Raw genomic sequence first — 9,407 nt, 5'->3', positions numbered from 1 at the left:
CCACATCTTCTTCCCTTTGTGCTCTGTCTCGCCTCCTGCACTGAGGGATAGTGGCAGGGACATAGAAAATTTTCTCCAAGAAATGCACTTCCAACACTGCCCCATGCAGCTAGCAGGAAGTTCTAGGACTGAATCATATGGGATCGTGATTGAAACCTGCTCGACCATTTGCATGAATAGTTTGGCTTGAGATCAGGATGGGTAAGAGTAAGAGTTGATGGTGTTCATCAACACTCCAAGGTTAGCACACATTGCCACACTTTCATTCCTATATTTTCTTTTTGGTGGATAGGCTCGCCTATGTGGAAAGAAAAATATACAGGACATGAAGCATATAAAATTATTTGCATGCGTGAACAATCAAACATCATTTGAAAGTAATCAAATTGCTTTAATAAAGTTTTTCGAGTCTGAATTGTGAGCACATTGTGAGGGCCTGGGATGATGAACAGGTGCTTGCAGCAGATTTTAAATTTTGTCAGGATCAGCAATGACCCCAAAGCCTGTGACAATTACCCTCACTGACAAGTTGCCTTAAAAGATATACAGAAATAAGGGGCTCAACTTCCCAAATTAATCGTGTATACCCATTTTCATTGCTGTTAACATGATCTCTTCTTGCAGATAATCAAAGGTAAGTAGGCCATGGTGTCTGCATTACTGATTTGTTGAACTGGTACGGGGTTATTCAGCCTTTCTTTGTAATTATGAGGTGAGAATAAAAGGCGATAAAGCACAGGTTTTTCTGGAAACAGCAATGCACTTGTATTTCCCATTCATATCTTACTGGGTTATTGTAAATTGTTCAGAGCCCTTAAGAGGGGGCACATTGACACCAAAACATTCGGATCAAGTGAAGACATAAACAATGCACTTTCTCTAATCATTGAGCCCAGTTAGACAACATCTGATGTAAATCACAAGAATGAAGTCAGCCTGCAGAGGATTAGGGCTGCACAGCTGCAGGTTAAGCTTGCTTCAAAGGTCAGACTCAAAGACCAGGAGAAGACTAACAGGTGTGTCACGTCTGGTAGGTTAAACGTCTTGCTTGCCGTAGATATAGCATGGGGAACAAGAGAGCCAAAGCTTTTGCTGAGACTTGTTAACTACAACAATGAGAGTTAAAAGTTGAGTTTTGATGTTGCTATACTTAGTTTATTCAAAGACGTGTCTTACTTAGTTTTCTCTAGCACTCAGAGATCTTTAAGATAATAGTAATATGACTATTATCTTTTTTTTTTTTTGAGACAGAGTTTCGCTCTTATTACCCAGGCTGGAGTGCAATGGCGCAATCTCGGCTCACCTCAACCTCCGCCTCCTGGGTTCAGGCAATTCTCCTGCCTCAGCCTCCTGAGTAGCTGGGATTACAGGCACGCGCCACCATGCCTAGCTAATGTTTTGTATTTTTAGTAGAGACGGGGTTTCATCATATTGACCAGGATGGTCTCGATCTCTTGACCTCGTGATCCACCCGCCTCGGCCTCCCAAAGTGCTGGGATTACAGGCGTGAGCCGCCGCGTCCGGCCCGGCTATTATCTTAAATGGCAGGTACCAACATGGATTCCAATCAAAAAAAATATTATATTAATGGAAAATACAGCAATTTTAACATACTTTAAATGTTAGATGTATTGTTTGTATGCCAAAATGAAATGTCTAAAAGAAGAATATAAAATCTGTGTTATTTTAGTTATAAAGGAAGCTGGGCTATTGTTGCTTTTACTGTTTTTGTATGATAAAACTTATAAGAAAATGAGACTATGATTTTTATAACAACACATAATAAAACATCTGGAAGCACAAAAATATTTCCCTTTAAAAAGTATTATTTGAAAGTAAAAGACTGGAACTATTGTCTTAAAACTGAGATGTTTCCTCATTTGGTCTGATATATTACTGAAATTTATGGCTTTATCCTAAGGTGGAATTGACTAAAATTTAGCATGTAGAGAAAGTATAAAGATCTTTAAACAAGCATTTAAAACCTAGGCATGGCCGGGCGCAGTGGTTCATGCCTGTAATCCCAGCACTTTGGGAGGCTGAGGTAGGTGGATCACTTGAGGTCAGGAGTTCGAGACCAGACACACCAATATGGTGAAACCCAGTCTCTACTAAAAATACAAAAATTAGCCGGGCATGGTGGTGCATACCTGTAATCCCAGCTACACGGGAGGCTGAGGCAGGAGAATCACTTGAACCCAGAAGGCGGAGGTTGCAGTGAGCAAAGACGGTGCCACTGCACTCCAGCCTGGGCAAGAGAGCAAGACTCCGTCTCAAAATAAATAAATGCATAAATAAATAAATAGATAGATAAAACCTAGGCACTGAGAAGTTTTCTAAAACATATATATTTGTTGTCACAAATATATGTGGATAGATAGTTAAGTGGTAGTTAACGAGGTGGAAGCCTTCCAAGGTGAGTTTTAACTATGTTAATTCATCATTGACTTCAACCTAACATGGGATATATAAGGATAAATTCTTTCCATTTATCTTATTCACCATGAGAATGCTTTCCTCTGTGGGACTAAATGGGTGACAGATTATCTTTCTTTGGCAGCCATAAAATGCCAAATAGTACTTGTGATATGAGTATCCAGATCACAGAAGCATCCACGTGGTCATTTCCGTTTTTCTTTTCTGTTTTGTAAATGGAAAATAACAGACTTGATAGTCCATGGTTCCACAGACCTCCACCCCACAGATGCTCTGCCAGATGTCTGGGAAAGCACATAACAGATAAACTACTTTCTTCTCAGGGGATGGCATCATTCTGATGTTCAGTGTTTTCCTTTGCTTTTGACCCTGGGTCTCTGGAGCATGGGCCAAGGGATCTGGTCCCAGCGTGATTCTATTTCAACACCTGGATGCTGGGAGTGTCCCAGCTAGAGGTTTTGTGAATTACCATACCAGATGGTGAGGGTCATGGTTCTCCAACTGGGGCAGAGTTTTATTACTGCTAAATTAAAAACAGCGATTGACACAATAGGAGCTAACAAGAGATTTTCCCCTTCATTCCGGCCACTGTTAATTCTAGCAACTGTAGACATTAATTTCCTTAAATTAATTAGAATAGTTGGTTATGCAGGGCGGCACAGGGGGCAGTGGGTAGAGGCAGCAACAATGACAGAATTTTGTTGACTTCTTTGAGTCTTGGTAAGAAAACCCAATAAGAACACACTCTTATTGTATCCTAAAAATGGATTAGGCATCATGCTACCTAAAGAAACAAGAGTCTTCATGATAATTGTCTTACTGCTTCCTCGGATTAAGAACATTGGGTTAAAGAAGTATTGTATTATAGCAATCATTTGTTGGAAAAGTACCAGGCTGATTTGGTGGGGGTAGGAGTGAGGGTGGGGACAGGCGGTTGATCCCAAACATGAAACCAGAGGTTTATTTATGAACCACACTAATTTTCTCAGTTTGGAGGTAGGGCCAGGAGTAGGTATACCTTCTGCTATGCTGCTAAGGTTATGCTCAGAGTGGACTTGTACTCATGATGTACGAGCGAAACACAGTAAACTTAAATGCCACCTTCCATTAGATTGCTGGCCAAAAATGACTAGAGATTCTGTGTCTCACTGCTCCCCCCTGGGGAGTACTGAGCATGCAAGGGAGGTTGGGGGCGTGTCCACAAAGCCTGCAGGCAGATCTAGGGGACAAGCTGCGCTCCCACAAGTCTGGGTGGGCACCTGTCAGCAGCAGCTCTAACTGGGCGACTATGTTGTCACTTCAGTCAGCCTTGAAGACAGGGCCACCATGTTCTGTTTTTGGAGTCACATGTCATTGAGAATCCCCAAGCACAAGCAACCCACCAGTTCTTTCAAAATATATAGCTATACACCAAAAACATTCTTCACGTTTTAATGTATTACTTGCAACTAAATTCAAACTTCTGCCCTAAATTCGAATTGGATGGGCCGGCGTGATATTTTAGGCTCACCAGCTGGCTCAGGGTAGTCTGCAGACCAGAGGAAGGCAGGCTTGTTACAAAGCAGTATTATCTGAGAAAAATACAGACCCCAAAATTGCTATGATTCTCATAGAGCTAATATCCAAAGTTTCCAGAGTTCCAGTGGACATTCCAAGATTACTGGGTTTCATGGCAAAACCAACTGAGGGTATACTTTCCCGGCTGTTTCTTGAGTACAACCTAAAAAATGCCATCCTACAGCCAAGCCTAACCCACCTCAGCCTAAGAGGCATAAAATGATTTCCTGATCGAACCTGTATTAATTCAGAAGCTTCTAGATTATTGAATATCAAGCTTGTCCAACCCACGGCCCACAGGCCACACACATGCTGCTAAGGATGGCTTTGAATGTGGCCCAACAACAAATTCATAAGCTTTCTTAAAACATTATAAGATGTTTTTTGAAATTTTTTTTTCAGCTTATCAGCTATCATTAGTGTTGCCGTATTTTACGCGTGGCCCAAAACAATTCTTCTTCCAATGTGGGCCAGGGAAGAGGAAAGGTTGGACATGCCTGCTGTATTAATATATACATAGTGTGTGCTTAATGCCTGAATTCCTTCTCTAGAGACTGAAGAAAGCAGTAGGATAACTTGGAGAGAATTCTAAAAGTAGCAGGCATGGCTCTTCCACTGGCCCAGAGCTTGTCATGTGATCTTATGCAAATGCCTTAAAATCTCTGGACCTACTTCGCCAGTGTGTATGCACAGTGAGAAATTACATCTGGGTCTCTAAAGAACTGACTTATCTCTGAAGCTCTAGAAATGTCTCATTGTGCTATAGCCCAGAACAATTGTTTAGTGTTCATTTTCAAATCCTAAATCGAGAAACATGATTGAGGTCCCTTTATGTGTTGAGTCAATATTTGCCTAGGAGAACTTCCATAGTAATATTTTAGAGGGATAGTGACTTTACGCGGAAATGCAGAACTCCTAAGTGTTTCATCACATTGCTGGTGTCTTTCACAAGACTGTTTCTTCTTCCTTTTACTGTTGAACATGAAAATGTCGTTAAAGATCACGTCAGCCACGAGACCACAAGTGTGAAGCAGAGTTGAATTTGCCTGCATGAGAATGGGTTAATGTCACCCCTCTAAAGTGAGTTGTTTCACTCTCTCCACAATTTACGGATAAATTTTGTATTTTTCATAAGCTAGTAGAAAGTAACCAGGTTTAACCAGTAATGGGAGATTAAAATATGCACATGTATGTTTATGCACATATGCAAATACATTTATGTATATATAAAGGTCATGCTAATTATCATCACAAGTTAAAGCAATGTCCCATATTCCACCCAAATAATGCTCTAAAAATAGAAGGCAAAACATATGTAACATTTATAAGAAAGAAGCTTTTATGGGAAAAAGTTCTAAAACCACAAGATCTATTCAAATCAAGACTTTAAATACTTTTCTTAAATCTCTCCTACCTGTCTCATCTCAGACTTCAGTAAACCAGCTTTTTTTTTTTACTGGTCTTATAACTTGAAAAATGATTTTGGCTTAAGCTTCCCAGGAACTTCTATCCTGAGAAGTTTCCCTACAGTGTCAATATTATGATGACAATCTCGCATTGAGGAAGACTGCTCTAAGCAGGTCTAGATTCAGAGAACTAGGGATTCTCCTGCCCCAATTCCACACAACCGCAGACGTTTTTCACTGGGGGGTGTGTGTGTGTGTGTTTCTCTCTCTTGTTTTAGCTTAACCAACCATATGTAGCAATGCTGACCGTTTACTTACAATTCCAACATATCTAAGTATCATACAATAAATATATTTTAACCTGTTTTGTCACAGTAGCTCTAATACCAATCTTCAAGTTGTAGTCAGCATCGCCACATCTGTCACATTTGTTTTTGATATAAGTTCAATTTACTCATATGCCTATGAAATGGAATCATTTTTAGCATCTATAGTAGTATCATTTATCTGCTGTACAAATGTGTTTGCAGCTTTTTGTATGTGCCAGCTACTTTTCTGAGCACTGGGTATTCAAAAAGCAAAACCAGAAAGAAATACAAATATATTGTGCTAAAGGTTGTCACAAGTCAGTTGTGCAGTAGAGGTAACCCGACTCCCTGAGGCTCACTTTGTAAGTGATAAAATTGTCACTCAGTTCCCCATTATGTCTGAACCAATCCCAGTCCTTGTGACAGGGGCAGCTGATCGAATCATATATTCACTGCTACACAGTATTAGAAATGCATCTGTCTTTGGTAAAGACTAGCCTATCATTCTTGTGCCGTTGGATATCACCGCCATACTTGTTGTCCTGAACAGCGTACTAACGGAACAGCAAGACTGTGCCCTTCCCCTCCTGAAAGATGTCATCCAAGCAAATCAAGAAGTTGCCCTCAAACACCTGGATGTGGCCATTCTCTTGGGTTCTGTGCCAAGAAGGAAAGGTGGAGAGAGAAAAGATTTACTGAAAATGTAAAAATCTTCAAACGGCCGGGTGCAGCCTTGGAGAAATATGACAAGAAGTTCGTTAAGGTTATTGTTATGGGAAACCCAGCCAATACCAACTGCCTGACTGCCTCCAATTTGGCTCCATCCGTCTTCAAGGAAAATTTCAATTGCCTGACTTGTTTGGATTACAACCAAACTAAAACTCAAATTACTCTTAAACCTGGTGTGACTGCTGACAATGTAAAGAATATTGTTACCTGGGGAAATCATTTCTTGACTCAGTATCCAGATGTCAACCAAGCCAAGGTAGTTGTTTTGAAGCTCAGAAAGATGACAGCCGGCCCCAGGGAGAATTCACAGCTGTGCAGCAGTATGGTGCTGCTGTCATCGAGGCTCGAAAATCATCCAGGGTGATGCCCACTGCAAGAGCCATCACCAACTACATCAGAGGAGTCTGGCGTGGAGCCCCATAGGGAGAGTCTGTGTCCACGGGGGTTATCTCTGATAGTAGCGCCTATGGTATTCCCGATCATCATTCTACTCATTCTCTGCTGTATTCAAGAATAAAACCTGGAAGTTTGTTGAAGCTCTCTCTTTTAATGATTCCTCGTGTAAGAAGATGGATCTTACTGCAAAGGAACTGGCAGGGAAAACAAAGGAATTGCTTTAGAATTGCTTTCCTCTGTCTGACTATAAATCATTTTGCTGTTACTAAGTGCCCCAATGCTGAAGAATCAAAATGTCGTGTTCGCCACTAGTACTAAATAATAATACTGCTATGTGTAAATTGCTTGTGAAAAACAACACGTTTTGAAGATGATGTGCTTCTTGGTACAGACTTGAGTAATAGTTTATCATCATTCCGTTAATCCTGCATTCTAAATAAAACTTTATATTCAAATAAAAATAATAAAGGCAGTCTCAGGTTCCACTCTATCCGATAGACACTCATCCCAACTAGATTTTGCTTCTTCCCATTTCTTTCTGAAATAGATCCTAAAATGTATACGATCCAAGCAATGTATGCGGTTCTGCCCACATCTTCTTACCAGTCCAGGCTACTTTAAAAATCTGCAAACAGTGTTTGTGTGTGTATAAGCAAGATCAAATTTATCACCATAATTCCAATGTGCAAAAAATGAAACATTTTCTTTAATTGGCTTTATCTTGCTCTTGTTCTCTAAAATGTTTCATTTTTGACAACTAAAAATTAAGAAATTATTTTAACACACTGTGCAGAGTTGGCATGGCAGGTCTGAGATTGCTGTCTTTAGAAAGGCCTCCTTGCAAAGTTGGCCCTTGGCTGGCGTCCAGGAATTTGGATTTGGGGAGGGTTCCCGCCGTTCCCAGAACTGATAAGGACTCACTGTGCCTAAACTGCACAAACAATATGGTTTCGGCCAAACACCTGCTTTCCTTCTGGGGGTCTGGAATTTGGGTATGTGCTGGGCGGTGGTATCTAATGACCAGCCCCCAGTAAAAACCATAGGTCCTAAGCCTCTAGTGAGCTTCCCTGGCAAGCAACACTTCAGACCTCTGGTCACAACTTACTGCTGGAGGAATTGAGTGTGTCCTGTGTGATTCCAGTGGGAAAGGATCCTTGGAAGCTTGTGTCTGACTTGCCTGGACTTCGCCACGTGTCTTTTCCCTTGCTGCTTGTGCCTGGCCTCCTCCCGCTGTAACAAATCTTAGCCATGAGTACGACTCTATGTTGGGTCCTGTGAGTTCCCCTGGTAAAGCCCCGAACCTGGGGGTGATTTGGGAGCCCGGGACACATGTTAATTATTGAGGTGTCCTATGCACCAAGCACTTTTCTAGGAGCTAAGGATATAGCAGTGAACACAACAAAAGTTCCTGCCCCGTGGATTTTACAGGCCTTGTGAGTGAGAGGGTGGAGGAGGAGAGGAAGGAGACAGGCCGTACAAAATAGACGAGTGCATTGTGTCATGTGCCTGGCGATGAGAAGAGCTGTGGAGGAAAATCAAGTCAGAAAGGAGCTAGGCAATGTTGGATTTGAGGCCTGCCACCTTAAACAGGGGAGTCATAGAAGGCTGTGAGTTAGGATCTGAAGGAGAAGGGGTAGGAATATCTAGGCACAAAGGTTTCTTTCTTTCTTTCTTTCTTTCTTTCTTTCTTTCTGAGATGGAGACTCACTCTGTCGCCAGGCTGGAGTGCAGTGGCACAATCTCAGCTCACTGTAACCTCCACCTCCTGGGTTCAAGCGATTCTCCTGCTTCAGCCTCCTGAGTAGCTGGGACTACAGGCACGCACCACCAAGCCCAGCTAATTTTTGTATTTTTAGTAGAGACGAGGTTTCACCATATTGATTGGGATGGTCTCGATCTCTTGACCTCATGATCCGTCCGCCTCGGCCTTCCAAAGTGCTGGGATTACAGGCGTGAGCCACTGTGCCTGGCCTAAAATGGCTGCCATTAATTAATTTATTTATTTTAATTTTTATTTATTTATTTTGAGATGGAGTCTTGCTCTGTCACCCAGGCTGGAGTGCAATGGCGCAATCTTGGCTCACTGCAACCTCTGCCTCCCAGGTTCAAGCAATTCTCCTGCCTCAGCCTCCCGAGGAGCTGGGATTATAGGCACCTGTCACTATGCCCAGCTAATTTTTATATTTTTTAGTAGAGATGAGGTTTCACCATGTTGGCCAGGCTGGTCTTGAACTCCTGGTCTCCGGTGATCCACCCGCCTTGGCCTCCCAAAGTGTGGGGATTACAGGCAGAAGCCACCATGCCCAGTCCAGGGACAAGACTTTCTAAGCAAAGGGAACAGCTGTTGCTACAGGCCCTGAGCTGCAAGTATGGTCAGTCCAGGAAGAGCAAGAGGCCAGTGTGGCTGCAGGGCAGGGACCCGCGTGCCAGAGGGGTGGAAGATGAGACCCAAGAGTGCAGAGGGCCGGATCAGGTGGGGCCTTGCCGGCTTTCTGGTTTTTATTTTGAGCGAGGCAGGAAGTCATTAGAGGGCTGTGAGCAGAGACGTGACATTAAAAGATTTGTTTTTAAAAGT

General features: G+C 42.3%; 1 pseudogene; it reads left to right on the top strand.

Annotated features, from left to right (window-relative positions):
- Positions 1 to 5,883: 5,883 nt before the first annotated feature.
- On the top strand, positions 5,884 to 7,240 carry LOC116529762 (annotated as a pseudogene).
- The last annotated feature ends 2,167 nt before the right edge of the window (positions 7,241 to 9,407 follow it).

This window comes from Sapajus apella, unplaced genomic scaffold, assembly GCF_009761245.1.
Source record: "Sapajus apella isolate SASKATOON/1434 unplaced genomic scaffold, GSC_monkey_1.0 scaffold63, whole genome shotgun sequence".
NCBI lineage: Eukaryota > Metazoa > Chordata > Mammalia > Primates > Cebidae > Sapajus > Sapajus apella.
The sequence above is the reverse complement of the archived record's forward strand: the minus strand, read 5'-3'. Positions and strand labels throughout refer to the sequence as shown.